Source organism: Phascolarctos cinereus, unplaced genomic scaffold, assembly GCF_003287225.1.
Source record: "Phascolarctos cinereus isolate Bilbo 61053 unplaced genomic scaffold, phaCin_HiC Scaffold_2;HRSCAF=192, whole genome shotgun sequence".
In the NCBI taxonomy this organism is placed as follows: domain Eukaryota; kingdom Metazoa; phylum Chordata; class Mammalia; order Diprotodontia; family Phascolarctidae; genus Phascolarctos; species Phascolarctos cinereus.
In genome coordinates this window covers 40,328,015-40,354,242 of record NW_027555625.1, presented here as the reverse complement: position 1 = coordinate 40,354,242, position 26,228 = coordinate 40,328,015, and the positions used below count along the sequence as shown (strand labels likewise).

General features: G+C 41.9%; 1 pseudogene across 1 annotated transcript in view; it reads left to right on the top strand.

The window, feature by feature from the left end:
• The first annotated feature begins 224 nt into the window (after positions 1-224).
• LOC110192486 (interleukin-36 alpha-like) overlaps positions 225-26,228 on the top strand; it is a 51,782-nt pseudogene continuing 25,778 nt past the window's right edge. The window contains exon 1 of the transcript XR_013484491.1: positions 225-557. The product of XR_013484491.1 is annotated as an interleukin-36 alpha-like (transcript). The remainder of the gene's footprint in view (positions 558-26,228) is intronic.

Here is a 26,228-nt window from a genome sequence, read left to right as displayed (position 1 = left end):
AGAGGAAAGGATGCTGGCAATGTCAGACCCTTGGGAATCAAGAAGGCTGTTCACTTCAAGAGGGTGAGAAAGAAAAGTACTGTACTTTCCCAACACCTCAGAGGCAGGAAATGGTGACATTAGAACCACTTCCTGATTCCTCTGCTGCCAGTCAATGGATCACGGTAGAAGAAGAAGGGGAAGAAGGTTCTCACCTCCAAGCCCACCACAGTCCTTGAGCTTTGCCCAAGACACTTTAACCTTTATCCACTAGTTTAAAGTACCCTTTCTGACTCAAAGAATCATAAACTATTAGAGCTGGAAGAGAATTTAGAGAGCAAAGGATCATGGCCAAGCCAACGAGTATTTATCAAGCTCGTACTCTATGCCAGCCATTATGCTAAGCTCTGGGGATACAAAGAAAGGCAAAAACAGCCTCTGACCTCAAGCAGATCTCATTCTGGTGGGGGAGATGACACATAAACTACTCTGTACATGTACACCGGGTAAGATGGAGGCCACCTCAACGGGAAGACAGTAGCAACAGGAGAAGGACCAGAAAAGTTCTCTTGCAGAAGGTAGGATTTGAACTGAGTCTTGAAGGAAGCCAGGAGGCAGAAGTGATGGGGGAAAACACTGCAGGAATGGGGGACAGCCAGGGAAAAGGTACAGAACTGAGAGACAGGGGTTCATGCGTGAGAAAGAATAAGGTCAGTGTCATTGGGATAAGTGAAGGGGATTGGTAAGTCCAGGATTTAGAACAGAGGGAACTTTGGAAATCATTTTATAAATGAGAAACTGAGGGCTAGAGAGGCTAGGTTACTTATCCAAGTAGCTGAAATTCAAACCTTGGTCTGCTGACTTGTTCAATCGGCTCTGAAAATACAAGGGCTTTGGGCAGTTTGGTACCTTATGTCTAAAAATGTTGCTTCATCCCCAATTTGGACCATTCCTAGTCCCAAATGGTCCTGATACAGAAGGTCATACTGTATAGGAAGTTCTCTTTTACTGATGTTGACTTGTGCCTTGGTCTTCTGAAGCTGCCAAGGAAAACATCAAATTGATTTAGCTTTCCATCTGAGCACTTCAATTTCACCCCATTTTTTTCAACATCTTTCATCAGAGGCTCATTGAGCTAGATTGGGAAGACACTTAGAGGTATCTAATCCAATCTCCTCATTTTACATAAGAGAGGACTAAGGCCCAATTAGGCTGAATGACTTGCCCAAGGTCACACAAAGAGGAAGCATCCCAGGCAGGATTTGACCTGATCAGGGCTTTTTCCAAAATGCCAATGGTGGAAGGGGTCTTCAAAATGACCCCACGATTTGGCTCAAGAAACACAAGCCTGGGTTTTGTTAGAGTAGTTATGGATAAGATAGTTCTTCCCACTGGGATTTGGCCTCTATGAGTTGGGATGCCTACATCAAAGGTGGGTGTAAGGGTGCAGGTAGGTGTTTACCTGGACTTAAGTGTTGTGTTAGTGTACATTGCTGATACACATATTTTAGCTATGTTTTGGTTTTTAACAACCTAATAATAATAACTAACATTTATATAGCACCTTCTATGTGCCTGCTGGTACACATATTTTAGCTATGTTTTGGTTTTTAACAACCTAATAATAATAACTAACATTTATATAGCACCTTCTATGTGCCTGGCACTATGCTAAGAGCTTTACAATTATTTTCTCATTTGATCCTCACAATAACCCTGGGAAGAAGGTGCTATTATTATCCCCATTTTACAGACGAGGAAATTAAGGCAAACAGGTTAAGTGACTTGCCTAGGGTCACCCAGCTAGGGAGTGTCTGAGGCTGGATTTGAACTCAGGTCTTCTAGACTCCAGGTCCAGCATTTTACCCACTGTATTACATAGTACCTATTGTACCAACTTGCATTGGGTGTATATGGAGTGAGTGGAAAAGGAAAGCCTTAAAATAAATCTATATATTAATTACATGGTAATGTATTCCAAGTATTAATCTATATTACAATCTACATCATGGTTTATAGTTATCTGTCTATCCCTGTACAAGCATCAGTCACTAGCGTAGTCATTACCAAATCAATGACTAACCTCTGACACTAATGGATGCATACATCATACAATCACAGGAAGTAGGGCTAGGCTCCCCGTCTATGGTCACCTACCTCTGGGGCAGAACATTTCTCAATGATACATACCCTCTTTCTCATGCCCTGAAAATTTCCCTGGTTACCCCTCCCCACTCAGGAAGTGTCCTTCAGGGCAAGACCAGGGGAGGTCTTGGCCACTCTGACTGAGCCTCTTCTTGACAGGAAATTGACTTCTGTTTTTTTTTTTTTTTGGCACAAATTACCCCTCCCAGTCTTTTCCTACTGTCTGGGTCATCAGTGTAATCAAGCCACAGTGGTGCCTCTGGCCCCAGCAGATGATGCTGGTGAAGAGACCTTGCCACGAGAAGATAGGCATGGACCAAATAAGGCCCGGCAAATGGTGGGAGTAGGTATGGCTGTGAAGAGTACCCTGAGTGTGTGTGTGTGTGTGTGTGTGAATGTTTGTGAGTGATGTACATGGGGTATGTGTCTCTGAGGTGTACACTCAGCCATAGAATCTAAGAGGCCACCTTATCCAGTTCATGCCTGACCATGAATCAAGATGGCCAAACTCTGGGCCCCACTCTCTAGATCAGGGATTCTTAGCTTTAAGTGTGTCATGGCTAGAGGTGGCTAGGTGACCTGGTGTCAGGAAGATCTGAGTTCAAATCCTGATTCAGCTAAGTAAGGCAAGTCGCTTACCCTCTGCTTACCTCAGTTTCTTCATCTATAAAATGGGATAACAATAGCACCTACTTCCTAAGATTGTTATGAAAGCCAGGTGCAATTATATTTCTTAAGCACCTTACAAACTTGAAAGTGCTATATAGATATAAAGTTATCATAATATCACTTCTACACAATGCTAAAGCATTGGAAGAAGACTTTATTGGAGGGAAATCTTTGTAAGATTTTAACACAACTGCCATCCAAACTGGGTTTGCAAGGCTGTCCCAGGATCTGTGGGCATTTACCTGGAATAGCATTTGTTCCAGAAGATGGAGCCCTCTTACTTCAGGGAGTTCTGTTCTGTTTAATTTCTTTCTCCCAGGCCATTGTGAGTGGTGGTCTGATAAAGCCTATAGACCCCTTCTCAGAATAATGTTTACAAATGCATAAAACAAAATACAGAGGAGTACAAAGGAGACCAATAATACTCAAATACAATCATCCAACTATTATAAAAATAGTTCACAGACCCCAGGTGAAGACAGCCTGCTCTAGATGGAGGGGAAAATCTTCGGTGGCTGCCATCATATCAGTTCAGCAGTCATAGGAATGGATATCTACATCTAAGGAATGGAGGAGGGTGAAGCCTGTGGTTGTGCTGTCTCCTTTTTGTCCAGTGAGTGGCCTTTAAGCAGTTAGCTACCTTGTTGCATTGCTTGTCTGTTCTAGAAGGAACCCGAGTTCTCCCTTCATTTCCGGTGGAATCTTAAGTGAGGCTTTTTAGCAGTCCTGACCTCGCCTGTATCTGGCTGTGCATATGCAGGAGATCACCAGCTTTGGGTTAACATAGATCTAAACAAGTTATCAACAGTGAATCTGATTTGCATAGTTAGATACCAGACCCTTCAGTGTGGGGGGCTTATTGACTACCTTCGACACATCTCAGGTTCGGATACACAAATCTGATTCACACACTTCCATGACTGATTTGGTCTACTTCATCCACTGGCCTTTGTTTCTCTTAGGGCTCACTGGTTCTGCATTGTAGATGAAGCGCTATGGCCAGGTGCAATGTCTACTATGGCATCATGTATGAGCTTCCTAGGATTATAGGGTCACAGGGTTGGGAGAGTTCTTATAGATCACATAGTGTGACTCCTTTCTGAAGCAAGAATCCACTCTGCAATATCTCTATCAAATCTTCAGTCACCATTTCATTGAATATCTCCAAGGATGGTTGAGTAACTATCTACTCTAAATATGGAGAGAATTGGTTTAAGATCCTAATAATGGATTTTTGTGTAATTATTATCATCTAGATGACAATAGAGGTCTTCCTTTTTCATCAATGTCCCCAAGATAGCATTTCTGGCCAACTTGTCATTTGAGAGGACCTTTTGGATATCAATGAACTAAAATTATTGGAGATGAGAACTGTTAAGGTAGGATGGACATCAGTAAAGGAGTCTTAGACCCCAGGGACCCTTTCCCCTGCTACCTTTGCCTGGGGAAAAATGATAATAGTGTCTCTGGCAATCTCTCCCCCACCCCTATTAAGTGAGGTGAAGTTAGAGCACCTTTGGCATTTTTGAGATTCTTCATGGCCTGAAGCCAGATTCATTATCTTTCCTCTAGAACCTGCTCCTCCTAATGACATTTTACTTTCTGCCAATTCTCTCTGGTTGAATATCAGAGTCATCTTGAGTCTTTTCTCTCCTTCATGCTCCACATCAGTCAGTCAATCAATGAGCCTTTATTAAATGCTTACTATGTGCCAGGCACTGTCTTAAGCACCGGGGATACAAAGAAAGGCAAAAATAGTCCTTGGTACTCAAGAAACTCACATTCTAATGAGGGAGACAACACTCTGCATATACAAGACAAAAACAAGGTAAATTGGAGGTAGCCTCAAAGAGAAGGTACCAGCATTAAGGGGGGCTGGGAAAAGCTTATTGCAGAAGGCAGGATTTGAACTGAGAATTAAAGGAATGCAGGGAAGCTAGGAGGTGGGAATGAGGAGGGAGAGAATTCCAGGAATGGTTGACAGCCAGTCAAAATGCATGGACTTTGAGATGCAATGTCTTGTGTGGGGAATGGTAAGGAGATCAGTGTCACTGCATCACAGAGTATGTGGAGGGCAGTAAAGTATAAGAAGGTTGGAAAGGTAGGAAAGAGGCAGGTTATGAAGGAATTTAATTATTTAATTATTTTGAAATAATATTTTATTCGTCCCTTCAATTGAATGTAAAAACTATTTTTTAACTTATTTTGGCTTTTTTTTTTTTGGTGAGGCAATTGGGATTAAGTGACTTGCCCAGGGTCACACAGCTAGTAAATGTCAAGTGTCTGAGCCCAGATTTGAACTCAGGTATTCCTAACTCCAAGGCCACAGCTCTATCCACTGTGCCACGTAACTACCCCAATTCTTAACATTTTTTTAAAAAAAGTTTTGAGTTCCAAATTCTATTCCTTTTATATTTGATCCTAGAGGTAATAAGGAGCCACTGGAGTTCATACAATGGGGCATGGTGTAAAATAACAACAACAATAATAATAACAATAATAATAATAATTAGGTAGATAGTATTTACATAGCACTTTAAGATTTGCAGTGAGCTTTATGTGACATGATCAGATCTATGCTTCAAGAACGTCACTTTGGCACAGTGGATAGAGCTCTGGCTTTGGAGTCAGGAGGACCTAGGTTCAAATCTGGCTTCAGACACTTGACATTTACTATCTATGTGACCCTGGGCAAGTTACTTAACCCCGACTGCCTCACCAAAAAACAAAACAAACAAACAAACAAAAAAGAGGGTCAATTTGATGGCTGAATGGAGGATGGACTGGGCGGAGAAAGCCTTGAGGCAGCTAGATCTCCAGAAGGCTTGGCATTTAAATCCCTTTGCAGAGACATCTCAAATTCAACACGCATAAATGGTTCATTGGCTTTCCGCCTCCTAACTCTCATTTCTGTCGAGGTCGCCACTCTTCTCCATCACCCTCGTTCCTAACAAAGGAGTTATCCTTGACTCTTGGTTCTCTCTCATCCCTCGTCCGATCAGTTGCCATGTCCCATTGGTTTTGGTTCCACAGCTTCTGCATTGGTCCCCTTCTCTCCACCCGCAGGGCCATCACCCCAGTGCAGGCTCTTTTCACCTCTCACCTGGACTATAGCAATAGCTTCCTACTTGGTCTCTCTCCATCCAGTGTCTCCCATCTCCGATTCATCCTCCACACACTTGCCAAGTTTATATTCCTAAAGTAATGCTCACCACATCCCTCCCCTGCTAAAGAAGCTTGATGGACTCCCTATTGTCTCCTCTAGCAACAAATAAATACTCTTCTCTTTGGCATTTAAAGTCCTTCATCTCTGGCTTCCAACCAAGTTTCAAGACTTACTGCACATTCTTTTTCCCACACATTTCTCAGTCAAGTCAAACTGACCGATCAACTATTCCATACACTACTCTCATGCCTTTGTTCAGGATGTCAACCAGCCTGGAATGATCTCCCTCTTCCATCTCACCTCTAGGAACTCTTGGCTTCCTTCATGGAGCAACTTGGGTGTCACCTCCTACTTTTCTTTTGATCCCCTAGTTTTTCTCCCAGAAAAATGAATTTGTATATATTTATTCTATATATACATATTTATATTTTATATTAACTTTCACGTTTATATTTTGTTACACATTTATATTTTTATTGACTTTTATATTTATATTTTATATTACACATATTTATATTTTATATTGACTTTTATATTTATATTGTATATATTTATATTATATGTTAACTTTTATATTTATATTTTATATTGTACATACTTATATTTTATATCGACTTTTATATTTCTATTTTATGTTGCACATATTTATATATGTACAATATATAAATATATTATTATACATCATATATTAATATAATAAATATATAAATATATATTACATTAATATTTTATATTGACTTAAGGGGAATATAAGCTCTGGACGGTCAGGTACTATCTCCCTTTTATACTTATATGCCTAGTGCCCAGCACAATGCTTGGCACAGTTAATCATGGATCTACTTTCTTCCTAAGGGCAGAGAACGTTTCATACTTGTATCTGTGACTCCAATGCCTACCAAAATGTAATACTGCTAAGCATTGGAGGCACAGACACATACATACATACATGCATGCACATATACATACATACATAATAGCCTGGCATATGGCAGCGCTGCCTGATTCCTATTGAATTGAATTGGATTGAATCAGTTGCTCAGCTATATCCCTGCTCCCTTTGACATATCTAAACCATCTTTCTTCCCCTTATCATTTGTACTGTTTTAATGCTTGGATTTGGGAAGGCTTGAGTTCTCATCCTGCTTCAGTCTCTTACTAGTGTGAGAAATGATTATTAATAACCAATAATTTGGGGGGAGATTCATAGTTCTCCCCTTCTCCTAAATTCCTTATTTTAAAAAGTTCAGTTTCTTTTGAAGGACATCACTGATAATGAAATTGCATGAAATCTCCTCAATCTTGGTCAGACCCCACCTAACCTTGTAAGAAATTTAATTTAAGGCAGGGATGTCCATTGTGTTCTACTATAGCTTGGGTGGAGACAGATCCTTTTGTCTAGATAGGCCCAGTCTGGGAGTGGTCCGGTATAGAGATATTTTCTCAGTCCAAGGGTGACTTGATGATGGGTGACTACAGCCCCTCATTAGAAAGGTATATAAACCATGAGCCTATCACCATGATTGTTTTTGGTCTAAGAGAGATAGCCAAATGACCATCCTTTTATTAATAACCTGCTGACTTTATTAATAAAATGGTTGAATTACCCAGAAACTATGTCTCTCGAAACTTTTTAAATGTCACGCTAGCTGTGTGACCCTGGACAAGTCATTTAATCTGTCTGCCTCAGTTTCCTTGACTGTAAAATGGGGATAATAGGAGCACCTACCTCCCAGGTTTGCTGTGAGGAGCCAGTGTGATAATGAATGCTTTGCAAAATAAGTGCTTTGCAGACTTTAAAACTTAATATAAATGTTAGCTATGATGATAATGACGGCCACCCTATCCTAGGGTCTTGCTATCTTTTGCCTGGATCAGTTGGCTAACTAGCCCCTCTGCTTCCAGCCCCTACCCTCTTGAATTCCTCTTTCCTGTGACTGCCAGCATAATCTTCCTAATATACTGCTCTGCTTCTATCTTTCACTTCCCCAGTGTGACTTCCCCATAGTCTAAAAGGTGGGGGACTCCAAGCTAACAGCTCCAAAGTCCTGATACCACTAATATGCAAATTATATATATGTATTTTTTTTTTCTGAAATAGGACACATCATTCATATTTATTCTTGGAAATTGCTGATGTAGAGAGAGATTACGTCCCTTGTTCCTGTAGGTGGTGGGGGATTCCACGCTGCCTTTCCCTCACTGTACGGATGATGTGACTCAGGCCTGGAGAAGTTGGCTGACTTTCCTGATGAGTGGCCAGCTAGCCTCTGCTTGGAGATGTAAAATGAGGGGCAGCCCCTTATCCACAAAGGCAACTCCTTCCTCTCTAGGATAGTACTAATTGTAGATGACTTTTCCTGACATTAAGCTTAAACCTGTCTCTGTACCTTCTGCCTATGCCGTTCACCGCTTCTAGTTCTGTACACTGGAGCTAAGTAGAATCCCTTCCATACTTGAGGACAGTCACCATGGACCCCAGTGTTCTCCAGGCTAAACACTCCTGGGGGATGAAGTGCCATGAAGATGGAAAAAGTAGACTTGGGCTCTGGAGGGTCCAAGAGAGAGCCCTTGGGGGACTTCCAGATCATCCAAAGTAGTTCTACACGGATTTTTCTCTAGGCCTGATCTGACAGCCCCCTCCACCAGGGCACAGGTCCTATGGGCACTTAATTTCCTTTCATTGCTTGTGAATTCCAGCATGAGGGGTACTCCAACAATGATAGAAACTGCATCATCCCTGGTGCCCCCAGCTCTACCATCTGACCCCCTAGCCCAGCTGGATACCCCACTCATTCAGCGCCTGGGTTCAACCAGACACAGTAAAGTTTAGGAGAAGCACACAGGTGTAAGAAAGGTACAGGTCTTGCTTTGACATCCCCGACCATGGCTGCAGGAATCAGAAAGCCTTGGTGGAAGTGGGTGTTGATTCCAATGTCCAGCAAAGGTTCTTGTAGGCCATTACTCGTAAGGGAGCCTGTCCAGTGCTGGGCATTCTGGGAGGATGGATATGCTTCTGGCTGACACATCCTGTATCAACCATCACAACTTCTGGGGGCTCCCACCTTTCATTTTACAATTCATAGGGTGGGTGGGTAGGGAACACGTTTGCTTACTTTCTGGGACACAAGTCCTAGGTCCATGGATCAGCTGATCTCCCACCAACCCAAACAACTAAGTAAAAACACAGCCTTCCACTCCTTTGGCCATTGTGACAATTCCGAATAATGGACATTCAAGCGCAGGTTTATAAGCCCCAAGGCTTGGGGGAAATCAACAATTCCCAGTCCCTAAATTGCTGCCCTCATAGAATTCCTGCTTTTCCCACCCTCTCTCTTTCTCCTTCTCGAGGTTACATCTTGACCTTAAATGTTTCAATATATCCATGTGTTTGGATAGTAGGAAGAGTCTTACCCCTAGGCAGACTAGTTGGCTGCCTTCCCACTATAGTCTGATAGACATTTACCTGACCATATTCACCCCTCCTTTGGTTCATATTGTGATTTGGAGGGCATTGGCCCATCGAGGAAAGTCTGGGGTTATTCCCATTATCCTAGGAATTCAGCTTTAGGGGATAATTGGGTGCTAAGTCCAATTTCCCTATATCTGTTGAAGGTACCACCATGCTTGCAGTGTCTTAGACCCATAACCTTGACATTACCCTCAACTCCCCACTCTTCCTCACCCCACAGAGCCAATCAGTTATAAAATCACGCTTTCTGTCTCTGCCGTATCTTTTGCATCGTCCTTCTTTTCACTCAATCTACCACCTTTGTTATCACCTCTCACCTAGATTATTGCAACAGTGTCATAATTCTTTTCCCTGACTCAAGTCTCTCCCCATTCCAGTCCATCCTCCACATGACTATCAAAATAATTTTCCTTAAGCGCAGACATGACTGAGTCCTTCAGCCGGCTCCAGTGGCTTTCCGTTGCCTCTAGGCTAAAATACAAATTCCTTTGTTTAGCATTTGAAGCTCTTCACAACTTGGTCGCATTCTGTCTTTCCAGTGTCCTTGCACATTTAAACCAACCTCTCCCACACTGAGACCCAGCTAAACTGGCCTTTCTTTCTTTCACATCACTCTATCTCTTGTCTCTATGTCTTCACACTGGCCATTCTCCATGCCCAGAATATTCTCCCTCTTTAACTCATCCTGATAGAGTCCACCTATTCCTTTAAATGTAACTCAGGCACCATCTTTTCAAGTGAAGTCCTTCCTGATCTCCCCAAACCGCCAGTGTTCTCCCTCCCAAACTCCTTTGGATTTAACTGTTTTCTACTTTGCGTATTTGTATGCACGCATCTATATGCATATCTATGTCAACTTTCTATTTATGCCATATATGTTTTTATATCTATTTGTTGTCTTCGTCATTGAAATGTAAGCTCATGTCCTGTTGGGATTGCTTCGCTCTTTATATTTGTACCCCCCAGTGCCTAGCTTAACACCTGACACATAATAGGTGCTTAAATGCTTACTGATTGAAGGAGTCAGAAGTTAGGCCAGGAGCTAGAAGCCCGGTATCGAAGAAATCTGGACCTGGAGGAAGACATTGTAATGGACATGAGGGGACTATATCAGGGTTTAAGGTCAAGAGGATCCAGAGAATGGAAAAGCAAAACAAATCAACAAGCATTTCTTAGGCATTTACTATGTGTCAAGTGGGCAGCTAGGTGGTGCAGTGGCTAGAGTGTTGGGCCTGGAGTCAGAAAGACTCCTCTTTGTGAGTTTAAATCCAGCCTCAGATTCTTACTGTGTGACCCTGGGCAAGTCACTTAACCTTGTTTGCCTCAATTTTCTTATCTCTAAAAGGAGCTGGAGAAGAAAATGGCAAACTACTCCAGTATCTTTGCCAATAAAGCCCCAAATTGGGTCACAAAGCGTTGGACACGAGTGAAAAATGACTCATGTACCAGTCACTATTCCAAACTGAAGAGAAAACTCAAACATGGCATTTTTGAGGGGAGACCCCTCCCAGCAGGGTTTTAAATAACCAGGGCCATGGGGTTGCTGGTGATCAATCTGCATGCCAAGCTTTTCTTGGTCAGTATTCCATTCTTATAGTCCATTCTCTCTTCCCCCACCATTGGCTGGGTAATGCCATCTGTGGAGAGGACACACTAAGGTCACTAAAGGCCCCTGTTGAGATGTCAGATGGGAATAACACAATCCAACAGCAAACATTTGACACCCATGTTTTGATTATGTGGAGCCAGAAGACAGAGGGGCACAGCAGTGAGGGCTCCTGGGCATCATGAAGGCATGGAGCAATGAGGGGAAGGAGAGGAGTGAGATGATGAAAACAGGATGTTGGGCTACCCCTTCACACCTCCCCCTCCCCCATCACAAAATCCTGACATACAGCCTTTCCTGTGTCCTGGTTAGGAAGTCACCTTTCTGCCATAATTACTGGAATTTCTCTCCCCATTGCTGTGAGGTAACCCAGAACTCTCCCTGCTACTTCATAGCTCCATTCCCATTGCTATGAGTGAATACAACAGGTCTGATGGGAGTTTCTACTCCTTAGGTCACCTTGGTGATACACTCCATCTATCACCAAGAAATAGGTCCTTGGAATCATGAATTGAAGCTTGGAAGCAGTTTCTCATGGAAACAATGGGCCCCCAGGTGGTTAATTTCTAAACTACTTTCCTATGCTTTGGCTACACTATGGGTTAAATGGATTTTTGAGTGAAGGCATGGGCACCTAACCAATGCTTATACCACCTTATAGCATTGTTTTTATGGAAAAATAATTTCAAGTTCCAAACCACTGATTTACAAATGAACTGCTGGAACACAACCTGTTTGGAGGTTGGGGATTTACCTCTACATTTTGATTTTTCCCAGAACCGATCCTACTGGTTAGTTAATACTCTGTATGTATAGGCAATTATCCAGGGGGCCCTGTGATGCAAAAATGGTAGAACTGATCAGGGATGATACGTTTTTTGCTCAGAGCAAATAATATTTTATATTTCTAGAATATTTCTATCATTCCATACTTCTTTTCTCCCCTTCCCCAACAAAATTAAAGCAATTTTATGTCAATCCAGAGAGGTAAGTCAGGAAAACAATATTAGTCCAATAATCCTATCTCCAGCTACCATCTGGGCACCTCTATGTACCCCAATATCCTGCCAGTACCTAAAGCTCCACCTTCAAAAACTGAACTCATTGACTAAACCTGCCCCTCCTCCAAACTGCCCTGTTTGTGTGGAGGGCCCAACCATTCTCCCAATTTCTCAGGTTTGGAACTTCAGAGTTATTTTTGACCCTTCTCTTTCCCTCTCTCCCCTCCCCATATTCAATCACTTGCCTCATCTCCCTTGTCTCCACTCATACATCTACCAGCCTAATTCATACCCTCTTCACCATTAATAACCTCCAGCTGTTCTCTATGCCTCCATTCTCTTTCCTGTCCAAATCCAGCCCTCAAACAGCTGTCAACATAATTTTCCTAAGGCACAGATCTGATCATGTTACTCCCCTGATCCAAATCGATCCCTAGTTCCTTCCTTATTTTATTATAAAATACAAACTCCTTAGCCTGGCATTTGATTCCTTCCAAACTATGGCTCCTCCTTGCCTTTCTAGGCTTATTTTATATTAGTTCTCTTCATCTACATTATGCTTTATGACTATCCCATTAGAACTCTTAGCTATTCCTTTTACTCAGCAGAACGATCTTGGGGCTTGTTACCTACTTATTGGTATTTAGTTATTCGTTGTTCCTTCATTGTTTGTTTGTTTATTTATTTATTTAGGAAGTATGGGCTGTAAGTCACACCTGGAATGCATTTTCTGCAACTCTCCTCCTTTCAGATCCTATCTATTTCCTTCTAGTCTCAACTTGGTTGACTTCCCTCAGGCAGCTTTCCCAGCTGTTAATTCCCTTTCTCATTCCTCACTTTTTTTTTTTGTAACACGTGTTTGATTTTTTTGTTGGTTCCCCTAACTTGCATGAAAAAATAACACTTAGGACAGTGCCTGGGACATAGCAGGTGCTTAATAAATGGTCTTTGAAGAATGGCTGAGTACACTAATCAGTGAAAGAACTCTGGACTCCAACCATAGCTGTTTCTGCTGCATCAGGTAAAAAGCATTTTGAGAATTTCTGAGGATTCACTGCAGAGGGACCTTGACAAAGTTCCTTATACCATTGTGCCCTCTGCTGGTCAGAAGAGGCACTGCTCTGGTTCCTTAATTGCATGGTTTCCAGATGGATAGGATGATCCTAAGAGAGGGCCAGAAAACTAGACTCTTAAGGGCATCCCTTCCTGTTTTTCTTGATGCTAACAGCCTACCCTGAACTTCTGAGGTGCTTTCATCAATCAATCTCCCTGGCCTGGCCAAAGGCAGGAACAGGATAAAAGAGGAAAGTCAGATGTTGGAGTAGAGCAAAGGGATTTTTAAAGTTGAATTTTGGTGTTCAGTTTTTTCAGTCCTATCTCACTCTTCTTGACCTCGTTCAGAGTTTCATGGGGAAAGATACTGGAGGGGTTTTCCATTTCCTTCTCCAGCTCATTTTACAGACCAGGAAACTGAGGCAAACAGGGTGAAATGACTTGTCCAGGATCATACAGCCTGTCTGAGGCCAGATTTGAACTCATGAAGATGAGTGCACTATCCACTGGCCACCTAGCTGCCAAAAAAAAACTCGAATAAGAGAGTTAAAAAAATTAGCAACCAGGTCAGAACCAGCCAGCCTGTATGTCCAGTCACTTTCCTTTTTTTTTTTTTGGCAAGGCAATGGGGTGAAGTGACTTGCCCAGGGTCATACAACTAGTAAGTGTCAAGTGTCTGAGGCCAGATTTGAAGTCATGTCTTACTCTATCCACTGCGCTACCTAGCTGCCCTCTACCCTCCCCCCCAGCCACCTTTCTTTGGTGATATCTTAATAGTGAAATTGTGCCTTCTTTTGTCATGAGACAGTTCTAGGGACAAATGGTGGACTCAGTAAAACTGAGTTAGAAGCGGGCTGTACTGGAAGAACAGAGCAAGATCATAGGATTGTAGAGGTCATAGGGTTGTAGAGGTCATAGGGTTCTAGAGCTGGAAGGGGGATCACGAGCCATCTAGTCTGGCCCCTTCATCTCATAGGTGAGGAAACTGAGTCCCAATGACTAGCCTGAGATCATATAGGTAGTGATAGTCAATCAATCAACCGGCAGTGTCTTAAGCACCTACTCTGTTCTTAAGCACTAGGATTATAAAGACCAAGATGGGTGACTGACTGTCACTGACAATCCCCAGAGGCAGCATCCAGATTTGGGTCCTCTGACTGGAGAGGTCTTCCTCTTTCCCCTGGACTAAGGGAAGCAGGGACCCAGAGAAAAGGGATGATCACTGGCAAAATCAGGTCTGGTATCAGACTGTCTCACCCGTGTGAGAGACCAGCCTGCCTAGAGCTCCGAGATCATGTATTATAGGAAAAACCAAACTCTGACCTACTATGAGTGGGAATAGCACTGATTGGACACTTTGGGAAAAGCTAGGGGTGCAACTGAGCCTATGCTTTATTTTATTTTATTTTATTTTATTTTATTTTATTTTATTTTATTTTATTTTATTTTTTAGCATTCGGTACAAAACAGTTGCTGTCCGGTGTGATGTTCCAATTTTATGGACTGGAGGGAACGTCTATATGGGTTGCACTGATGTTATTTACATTATTCAGTCAGTCAATCATTAAATATTTATGAAGTGCCTACTGTGTGTCAGGCACTGTGCTAAGCTCTGGGGATACAAAGTAAGGCAAAAGGCAGTCCCTGCTTTCAAGGAGCTCCTAGTCTAATAGGGGAGACAACATACAAACAACATATATGCAGGATGAATGGAAAATAATCAAAAGAGAGATGGCTTTAGCATTAAGTGTCTTCTAATTTAATTAAAGTTGTACATATTATATTTTGTGAGTGACTCAGTGGAGCACCCAGCCTGTGATGAAATAGTGATGCATTTAGTTCTGTATTAGCTCTCATATTCAAGGGCAAACTGGAAAAGGTTATATCCTTGAGTACTGACTGGATAAATCCACATTCCCTAAATGAAATGCTAAAGGGATAGCAGCATGTAGTTGTCTGAGTCAGGGAGTTTGGCATTACCCCCCACCCCTCTTCCACCCCTGATGTCTTTCTGGTGTGTTAGGTGGTGTATGTGATGGCAATGTTTTTTTTTTTTTTGGGGGGGATGAGCATTTATTTAATGGAGGGCATCTGGTCCTGCCAAATCAGAGGCCAGTCTCCTAACTCCTAGTCTCTTATTTCTGTCTCATCACTGCCCTCTTTCATAGACTCATAGGCTCGCTGGCCTGGAAGGAACTTTGGAGATCACCTAGTTCAACTCTCTCATCCTACAGATGAGGAAACTGAGTCCCAGAGAAGTCAAACAGTTTTACCCACGTTCATATAGTCAATAAATTTAGTGGCCAAGTCAGGAGACAACCTATGGTTAGCAATGTACTGACTATTTAAAACAGACAAACAAAAGTTCCAGAAAACCAGGACTGATAGTAATTTGTTCAGAAGGTGTCTAGCCTCTGAGGATGAGCTTTGATCAATCAGTGATGGCATGAAAGGGGTTCTGGGATGTGTGTAAGAGGCATCCCTTCTATGAGGAAGACACCTCTTCTGTGAGTCAGACCTCACTCATGTGACATGTGATTCTTCCTAACAAGAAGAAATGAAGAGGTGGGCCAAGTAAATCATATCTTTGTTGGGGTGTGGTAAGTAGAATGAGGGCTTGATAGCTCATCAGATTTGTTATAAGGCTTCTCTAATCTTGTTGTCCTTAGTCTGTCCAACTTTATTCCTCTCTGCATTGAGGAAGACAGGGTGATATAGAGCATTGGGCTCGGAGTCAGAAAGATCTGAGTTTGAATTCTGCCTCAGATACTTTCTAGCTGTATGACCTTAGGTAAATCATTTCTTACTAGCTGGGGGACCTGGGGAAAAATCACAGATTAGTAAGCACTTAAATATATGTTTGTTGACTTCTCTCCCAGCTCCAGGTTCCTTGTCTGTAAATTGGGGATAATAACAATAACACCTGCTTCACAGGGTTGTGGTGAAAATCAAAAGAGATGGCATATGAAGTGCTTTGCCAACCTTGAAGCACTGTGTAAGTGTTAGCCTTGATTAATTGGTTCCTCGCAGTGCCCCCTGCCTAAGTAAGAGGGGTCCGCATGGGTGAATCTCTGTGATTCTTAATGGGATGCTTTCACTATCCAGGCAGAAGTAACAGAGGGGCAGGCACTGGCCAGAAGGTTAAAATGGAAGAGAAGAAAGAGGATGAGCAAGGTGAGACTGATGGCTACTGGTTGCTAGGAGACTCCTGCAAGTCACCCCTTTTCTGTACATGGTGAGGGTCTAGACTTCTCATGCTTCTGGATTCTGGATTCTTCTATACTTGCCACTCCTACCATACAGGGAGGATTGATGTGTGAGACTCCCTCTTTCTCTGCTGGGCAGGGGTGAATTAGGGGAGTGGGGCAAATCAAAGGAGAGTGGAATTGTCAGGACCCTAGAGCAGGAGAGGACTGAACACTCAATCAATTAATGAACAAGCATTTATTAAATACCTACCTTGGTTCAGCCACTGTAGGATACAACAAAAGGAAAACACTCCATTCCTGCCCTCAGGGAGCTGACAGTCTAATGGAGGGGATGTGGGGGAGGGGGACACAACATACATAAGTAGGGACATACGAGATAGGTACAAAGTGGATGGAAGGTAACTTTAGAAAGGAAGGCCTCTGGTCTTCATTTCATGCTTGCCCAGAAGCTGCATCTTGGAGAATTATTTACCCTTGTTCCAGGTCCCCCCAGTCCCACACCCACCACTGGGCCAAGCACTGCTGCAATTTATGTTAATCTACTGACTTCCTCCCCAGGGCAGATCAGTTTTCACCCTGGACATACATGACAGGGTGGGGATTCATATTTGTTGTAGTTACCATGACTGTCATTACTATTTTTCTTTTATTAATTACATAGTTTTGCCTTTGATTATAGCATGAAGTCTAAGTGATTTGTTAATTGATTCCAAATGCCAGAGGTTTGGGAGCTGAGGCATGAGTCATGAGTAACCCTAGAATTTGGGAGTAAGAGAAAGAGACAGTGCTGAGGGAACAGGAGACTACCCTAGCCAGCCAGGCTGTGTGAAGCCTGTCCACGTTGGGGGGCAGGTCCCTGTGATTTCTGGAATATGCCTTCTTCTCTCACAATTCATATCCTACCCACCCTTCTAGGTCTCCCCCTCCCACCCCTGCCATGGAGCCTGGATTGACTCTCTTCTATAACCTCCCATAGCTTCTATTTTATGTGGGACCAAAGGATCACATACTTGGAGACCATCTGGTCCTTTTACAGGTGAGTAAATGGAGGCCCAGAGGAGCACAGACAGGTGCTTTGGTATGGCTGTAGAGCTAAGAATGAAATATTTTAAAATGCAAAGACAATTCTTAGATCAAGGGCTATACAGAAACAGGTCTTTGTGTGGAAAGGGATGGAGATTTAGACTTAAGAAAGTGATGGAGAAAATGTTAATAATGCAATTGATAATTATTAGTATGGTGTGCATAGACCTTTGAAGCAACCCCACTCCTTACCTGCAGCCAATTCTTAAACATTTATTCACACCCCACTGGTTCTAGGCATAGCTCTGACTATGGGCCTATCATTACTTTAAACCTCAGTTTCTCCCTTTGTGGAATAAAGGAGTTAATTGGACAAAATGATTATTAAGATCCCTCCCAGCTCTAATATTCTGTGATCTTGTGAAATTAGAGAGGGGGCAGGGCTGGGTTGCTGGTGTCTGCATCTGTTGAGTTCCATCTGTCTTTATTTGGACCAAACTTCACTGATGCCATGGGCTTGGATTTCATCTTCCAATTCCTTTGTGGCTGGTCAGGGATGGATTTGAATCAACATGAGTGAAATCACCTTTGTGCCAAAGGAAGTGTGGAGGTAGGAGGAGTTGCAGATGGATCTCCAGGGAAGTTGAGCTTTCTCAAGGGTGGAGTCCCATTGGGACATCCTGTTCTGACATCTGACCTTTGCTCATGTTAATCCATGATGTTCTCCTGATCATAATCCTAACCCATATTTATCTTGTAAAGTCCAGAGTACTTCCTGGCAATAACCCTTTGGAGTAAACAGTGGTATAATTATTATCCTTATTTTACAGGTAGAGAAAATGAGACTCAGAGAGGTATTGTAATTTGCCCATGGTCACATGGCTGGTAAAGGTTGGATCTGGGATTTGAATCCACACCTTCTCACTCTAAGACCAATGCCCTTTCCACTATAATATAGTACAAATGAGAGGGTTGGATGAGATTATCTTTAAGGTACTTTTTAGGTCTAACTTTTAAAAATTTTCTGTGAAACGTTACAGGAAGGAGCGAAGTTCAATTTGGGAATGGAGGAATTTTGGCCATGAATGTGATGGAGTAATACTGCATTATAAGAAACAAGGAGCATGAATTCAGAAAAGCATGACAAAGCTTAGATGAGGTCACAGAGAAAGTTAAATAAGATAGGCAGGGTTTTTTTTTGTTTTATATGTTGTATGTATACATATACATATACATATACATATACATATACATATACACATACACATACACATACACATACACATACACATACACATACACATACATATACATATACATATACATATACATATACATATACATATACATATACATATACATATACATATACATATACATATACATATACATATACATATACATATACATAGATATGTATATAAAGAAGGTGGAAGGAAAGAGAACTTACTAGTTCACAGAAGAGAGGTATATGAGATCAGGAATATACAAATATGAAGGAAGGAGTGGGAGGATGGGGTTGCTGTGGACTCCATTTTCATCTGAATCAGACAAAGAAAGATTGACTCTACCAATGTATGCACAGGTAGATTTTAGTATAGAAATAGTTCAGATAATAGGGAAATAGGTGGACTCAGGGAGAAAGGAGTCAGGGTATAAGAGGGAGGGCAGGACAGGTGTGGGAAAACAAGCAAAACAAACTCTACTGTTGGAGAACGGAGCATGTCATCGTTGTTGTTGACCCTTTGTTCTTTAAGAGGACCAATGATGTCAGGGAGTGATGTCTTCACTTGTGTGTGAATTACATAGAAGTGAGGCAGAGCTGTGAAAAGTCATCAGCCTCACTGGTCTCCTCCAGAGTCATTGAAATGGAATGGTGGAACAAAAGTCAGGATGACTGGTGATGGCCTGGGATCTGAGCTGAGACTTGAAAGAAGACTGGGAAACCAGTAGGTGGATGTAAGGAGGGAGAACATTCTAGGCATGGGGAAGAGTTACAGAACTTTTACTAGACTGATGCCCCAAAGTACAAAAATATTTGTAGCAGATGTATTTGTGGTGGCAAAGAACTAGAAACTAAGGGTATGCTCATCAGTATTGGGGATGTGGAATAAGTTATCCTATTTGAATGTAATTTAATATTATTGTACCATAAGAGATGATCAAAAGGATGAATTCATAGAAACCTGGGAAGACATATTAACTGATTCAGAGTGAAATGAGCAGAGCCAGGAGAACAATGGATAAAATAAACAGCATTTTAAAGATAAACATCTTTGGCTGACTCATGAACTCTGATCAATGCAGTGACCAACCATGATTCCCAAAGACAATGATGAAGAATGTTACCCATCTCTTGACAGAGAGGTGATAAGACTCAAGGTGCAGAGGAGGCATGCATTTTTGGATGTGGCCAATGTGGGAATTTTAAAATTTGATTCTGCATATGTGTAATGAAAGTTTTGTTTTTTCCTTTTTTTAAGTTGAGAGAGAGTGAGGAAGCAAGGAAAGGGTAGGGACAAGGTTGCTTTAAAAAGAGAGGAAAAGAAAAGAAAGAAAAAAATCACTGAAGTATTGTTTTAAAAGTGTACAGAAGACCCTTTGACCCAGCAATACCACATCTAGGTCTGTATCCCAAAGAGATCATAAAAATGGGAAAAAAGACCCGCATGTACAAAAACATGTATGGCAGCTCTTTTTGTGGTGGTCAGGAATTGGAAATTGAGAGGATGTTCATCAAATGGGGAATGGCTGAACAAGTTGTGGTATATGAATGTAATGGAATACTATTGTGCTCTAAGAAATGATGAGTAGGCAGGGTTCAGAAAAACCAGGAAAGACTTGTATGGTCTGATGCTGAGTGAAGAGAGCAGAACCAGGAGAACATTGTACACAGTAACAGCTGTGTTGTGTTGACTAACTTTGATAGACTTAGCTCTTCTCACCAATGCAAGGATCTAAGACATCTCCAAAAGTCTCGTGATGGAAAATGCTATCCACATCCAGAGAAAGAACTATGGAGTCAGAATGCAGATCAAAACATACAATTTGCTTTCTTTCTTTCTTTCTTTTTTTTGTTGTTGTTTTATTTCTTCTTTCTTGTGGTTCCTCCCATTGTCTGTAATTCTTCTTTGCAACATGACTAAGTGAAAATATGTTTAATATGAATAGATATGTAGAGCCTATATCGGACCACACACCATCTTGGGGAAGGGGGAAAGATAAGAGGGAGGGGGAGAAAATTTAAAACTCAAAAGCTTATAGAAATGAATGTTGAAAAATAAAAATACACAGGAGAGAACAGAAAGACTACCAGAAGTAATCACAGACATTCAAGACAGCTTTGAAAGTTAATATGGAATTTATCATATACTTAAGAAGAAAAACATACTACACATGGTAGATTCGCAATTTCACATACAACCCTCTTTTTCTGTTCCTCTATGAATGTAGAGGTGTTTATTAAGTTCATAATGAAAAATAAGTAATTTTTAAAAAAGTATCAAAGGAAAATGGAGAAATCCCTAAGCACTATTCACCATTTTTTCCATTCTGTCACTTTCATTTTCTTCCCCTATGGTCTTAAACAAAAACAAAAACAAATCACTACCTTAGTACAGTGAGATGTGTGCTTCACTTGGGGTCAGGAGACCTGGATAGTTATCATGACTCAGCCATTGAGTCCCTTTGTGACCTTGGACAAGCATTTTAGCCTCCCTAGACCTAAGTTCTTTCCTCTGAAATGTGGGGGTAGTAGTGGGTCATATGGCCTTGAAGGTCCCTCCTAGCCCTAGGTCTATGATCCTCAAGCCACCTATGAATAAATGCTTTCTGGGACAGGCAGAGTCTCTCCAATCCTAAAGATTGAGGGAATTTTGGAGAAGCAGACTTCTGAAGAGATTCCTCACTAATAAGATGGGATATTGAACTCAGTGATGTCTGGAACCCCTTCCAGCTCTAGACCTAAAAACTTCATCTTTTTCTTATTGCTGGGGCTTAGCTCAGTGCTTAGTATAAGTGTAGATAATAATAGCTAACATTCATGTTGCACTTACTGTGTGCCAAGCTCTTTACAAAGATGATCTCATTTGATCCTCACAACAACCTTGGGGTAAACACTATCATCAGCCCCATTTTATAGATGAGGAAACTGAGGCAAATGGGGTAAAGTGACTTGCCCAGAGTCACACTTCTAGTAAGTGTCTGAGGCCAGATTTGAGCTCAGGAAGATGAATCTTCCTGACTCCAGGCCTGGCACTCTATGCACCATGGCACCACCTAGCTGCCCTCGAGGTTAGGCTTTCCTAAAATAGTCTTGAAACAATGAGCCTTCTGTGTAATCTGCGATGCTCACCAACCATCCCTTTAATGATGTACTCTAAGTTTTTGCTTGCCAAAAATCAAATTCAACATCTCTGGCCCATAGTTTGTAGATACTCTTGTCTTTCTTTCTTTCTTTCTTTCTTTCTTCTTTCTTTCTTTCTTTCTTTCTTTCTTTCTTTCTTTCTTTCTTTCTTTCTTTCTTTCTTCCTTTCTTCCTTTCTTCCTTTCTTCCTTTCTTCCTTTCTTCCTTTCTTCCTTTCTTCCTTTCTCTCTTTCTCTCTTTCTCTCTTTCTCTCTTTCTCTCTTTCTCTCTTTCTCTCTTTCTCCCTTCCTTCCTCCTTCCTTCCTTCCTTCCTTCCTTCCTTCCTTCCTTCCTTTCTTTCTTTCAAGATCAGGGCAATATTTAACCCTTTGCCGGTCCAACAGTGCTCCTTCAATTTCCATGGTCCATAAGTGGCAATGGCTAAGCAGTCACATCTGCCATTACATTCAGGATGCTGGGGCATAATTTATCTGGGCCCAGTAACTGGAACTCATTAAGGACAACTAGGCTGTCTTATAATTTCTGTGCTTCTCTCCTCTCAATATTAGCCATTTATGAGTTTTGTTTGTTTGATTTTTCCCTTTCAAGTCAAAGATGACTTTTTTTGGCTAAGAAAAGGGTAACATAAGAACTGAGCTGTTCTAGCTTCTGTTTTTCATCATTAATCGTAATTTCTTTGAGCTGATGCTGGGCCACTGTGGGATCTATTAAAACAGGGATTCCTTTCATTAATGGGGTTGGCCAGATGGCTGCTGAGGTCCCTTCCAGCCCTCAGATCCTGTGATTCTATGGTCCCATCCCCCTCTGAGCATTGGTTCTCCTCTGTCTTGACCGACTGACTAATTAGGTCCTCCATTTGCCCTCAATAAAACACGATTCCTCCTTTTGTTGTCCTCAGTAGTCCTCACCAATCAGTTCATTCTGTGCACCAGCAACCCACCTGCTATTCTGAGAAGACTGTGCCAACCTTTCATCTTCATCCTCAATCACCATCCCTTGTTTCCCTCTTCTTAGCACTTTTTAAAAATATCAATCGGCTGATGAATCACCTGTGAATTGACAAGGGATTTCTTAAGACTATTCCTCCTTTTCAACATCATTGGAGTTGTTTCACTTTGGGTCCTCATAACACCATTCTTGAGAGTAACCCATCCTTCACAGTCCGATCTCCCTTATACTGATTTAGGCCATGGGATCCTTTCTACCTATCCTTTCTCTGCATCCTTCTATACCATCTGTTCCCCTCTATACCCTCTGTACCATTTGCTGTCCCCAAATCTTGGGTGTCTGTCAGACTCTGACCAGTTGTTTTTTTCTTCTCTATCACAAATTCTAAGATGAATGGGCCACCTCTCCCTAAGGTTCCCATCATTTCTTTTTCTATAATGAGTTATTGTTCATTAGCATTAGCGTCATAAAGGCAAAACACAGACCTGCCTTCAAAGAGTTTACATTCTAATGGGGAAGATAATATGTAGATGATTAGGTTCATATGAGGTGTGAGGGACAGCCAGTGAATATGCCCAGAGTCAGGAGATAGAGTTACTTCTTTGTCAAATAGCAAGGAGGTTGGTGTCACTGCATGAAAGAATATGTGGAAGGGTGTAAAGTGTAAGGACACATTGGGAAGTAGGAGGGAGCTAGGTTATGGATGGTTTTAAAAGCCAAGTAGAAGGAGCCACTGGATTTGAATGAATGGAGATAAGTGTATAGCAGGGTCATGTCTGTGAGATCCTTCATAACTTCCAAAGGAAGGTCTGTCCTATATGCTAAGGTCCATCCTCTAGACCATTGAATGGGCTGTTTATCAGTTGTCCTTGACGTTACTGTCGATCAGCAAGGATTTCAAAAGGACCTACTATGTGCTAGACATTGTGTGCACATAGTCATATGGGCCCCAATGGGCCCCAATTTCCCCCCATTTGATTGAGGTAGGTAGGTAGTACATCTGGAGTCAGGAGGACCTGAGTTCAAATACTGCTTCAGGCACTTATTAGCTGTGTGACTCTGGGCATATCACTCAACCTCTATTAAAACTTCATTTTCCTCATCTGTAAAATGAGGATAATAATATCACCTTCCTCCCAGGGTTAATGTAAGGATCCAATGAGATGATATTTGTAAAGTGCTATATAAATGCTCTAGCTAGTTAACTGTTTCTGCTAATATTAGTATTAGCTTTATGCATAGTATTATCTCTGTGACATACACTAAGCCCATTCTCTCATGCAATTCTTTGTACATGTTGCTGCAGCCTTCTCATGCCCACCCTTCCTGGGTGACCTTCAATTTGAATTGAGTGGAGATATTGGTGTTTCATGCCTCAAAGTCATAATTGTCAGTGGAAGAATCTTGTTAGAAAGACAGATTTCAGGCAGAAGCTTAAGATCAGAAAAAGCACTTGAGAGTTTCTCAAAACAATACAACTTATTCTTGTCCTGAATCAGGATCTGAACCTAGGTCATCTAACTTCAGAACTGTCCGTTTCTGCACTGTATCATGCTCCTTCTGGGAGGTGGATTGGCTCTGTGTAGAATTACTCTAAGGAGGCTGCCTTCTAGCACAGGCCTGTCTGATACCTGTTCCAGGCCCTTAAGCCTTGTGACTATTTATTGGACAGAAAGTGATAGGGACAAGGATCATGGAGAATTAAATGCAAAAATTAGAGATATAGCCCCCAAATTCTCTATTATGACTGTGTGGGTTTGATAGAACTCTGTGCTTATATGAGAAAAAGGCCTGTGTATACGTGTCAGGCAGGGGGAGGCCAAGTGATGCTAATAAGGTTGAAGGGGAGGGGGATGCTCTGGCTACTGCTTTATGTTGTCTGGTGGTAACCTACCAATAAACCAACAAGCACTAATTGAGCCCACTATATACCAATGACTATGCTTTGTACTGAGGATGCAAAGACAAATGAGATGGTCTCCATCCCAAGGCAGCTTATATTCTACTGACTGATGTCGAGGTCAGAGACAAGGTGGCCAAGGTTGACAGGGAATGGCTGGAGAACCTGCTAAGGTCATCCTGTTCAGGGTCATAGAATGTCAGAGTTGAAAGGAAACTCAGTGACCATCTAGGACCAGAGTTCTTAATCCAAGGTCCATGGATGGATTTCAGGAGGTCCATGAACTTGGATAACCTCTAACTGAAATTTAGCATTTCCTTCAGTTACGAATTTAAAAAAAAAAGCAACCCAAACACCCCTATTTTGAGAAGTGGTCCATAGGTTTTACCATACGCCAAAGGGGTCCAGGTGACGAACCCCTGATCTAGGCCAACTTCCTCATTCTGTAAATCATCAAACAGGCCCAGAAAAGAGGAAGAGAATTGGCCAATGCTACATCATAGCTCAGACTAGAATCCAGGTTTTCTACTCCCAATCATTGGATTGCACCACCCTACCATCCTGAGTTAGGAGGTTGTAAAACATTACATCACAGCATTTGAGGTTGTGCAAAGCTTGTTGAAACAGTTATGGGTGGGGCCAACCACTCACTCATCTACTTCTCCGATCTCGCCCCTGCTTCATGTCACAACATCCCTGGGCTCTGATACCTAACTTCCCTGAAATGCATTCAATCCATTTCAATGAACATTTTTTAAAGCATTCACTAACTGCAAGTCAGAGAGGTATCATTGCCTATTGGAAAGAGAGTTGGCTTCAAAGTCAAGAAGGCCCAGGTTTGAGTCTTGTCTCTGACACATTCTGGCTGTTTGGCTCTGGGCGAGGTCTTAGGCAATTCTCTAAGACTGTATATTGGAGAAAAGGTGTAAACCTGCTTTGGTAGAGGGAATTCCCCATATTAATGAAATTAAAGCAAAGATTTAAGGCATGGTTCTGGGGATGTGTGTGTATGTATATGTATGGATATATAAAGCCAACATTCAATATTCCCTAGCCTAAGGAGTTTACATTCTATATAGGGGTGGGGGTACAACATACACAGAAATAAGTATAGCACAAGGTAAAATGAGAGCAATCACTCACAGGGGATCAGAGAAGGCTTCATGGAGGAGGTAATACCTAAGCTGAATTGATGAGGAAGTCAGGGATTTGTAGAGATAGAGATGAAGGGATATGCATTCCTTGCATGGGAACCAGTTTGTAAAATGTGCCATGTTTGGGTTGTCCAATATGGCTGGAGCCAAAAAGTGGCTTAGAGACGGATGAGGAAGGGCCCTCCATGGTGGGCGGGGAGGTCATGTTTTATCTTAAAGACAATGAGGATTCACCAAAATTTTAAAGCAGAGTGACACAATTAGACCTGTGTCTCAGTCAGATTGTTTCAGCAGCTTGTTATAGGATGGATGAAAGAGGCAGGAAGCAGGAAGCTCTTAAGATAGTTCAGGCAAGAGGTCAGGAGGGCTTGAACCAATTAGTGGCTATTACAGTTAGTAATCCAAGGAAGCAAAAAGGAGCCAGATTTGAGAGACGTTATGGAAGAAAAATTGGTAGGCTTGATCCCTGGTTGGTTACTGAGTGTGAGGGATGGGGAGGAATCAAAGATAAACCTTTACACCTCGGGAAATGGTGGTGCT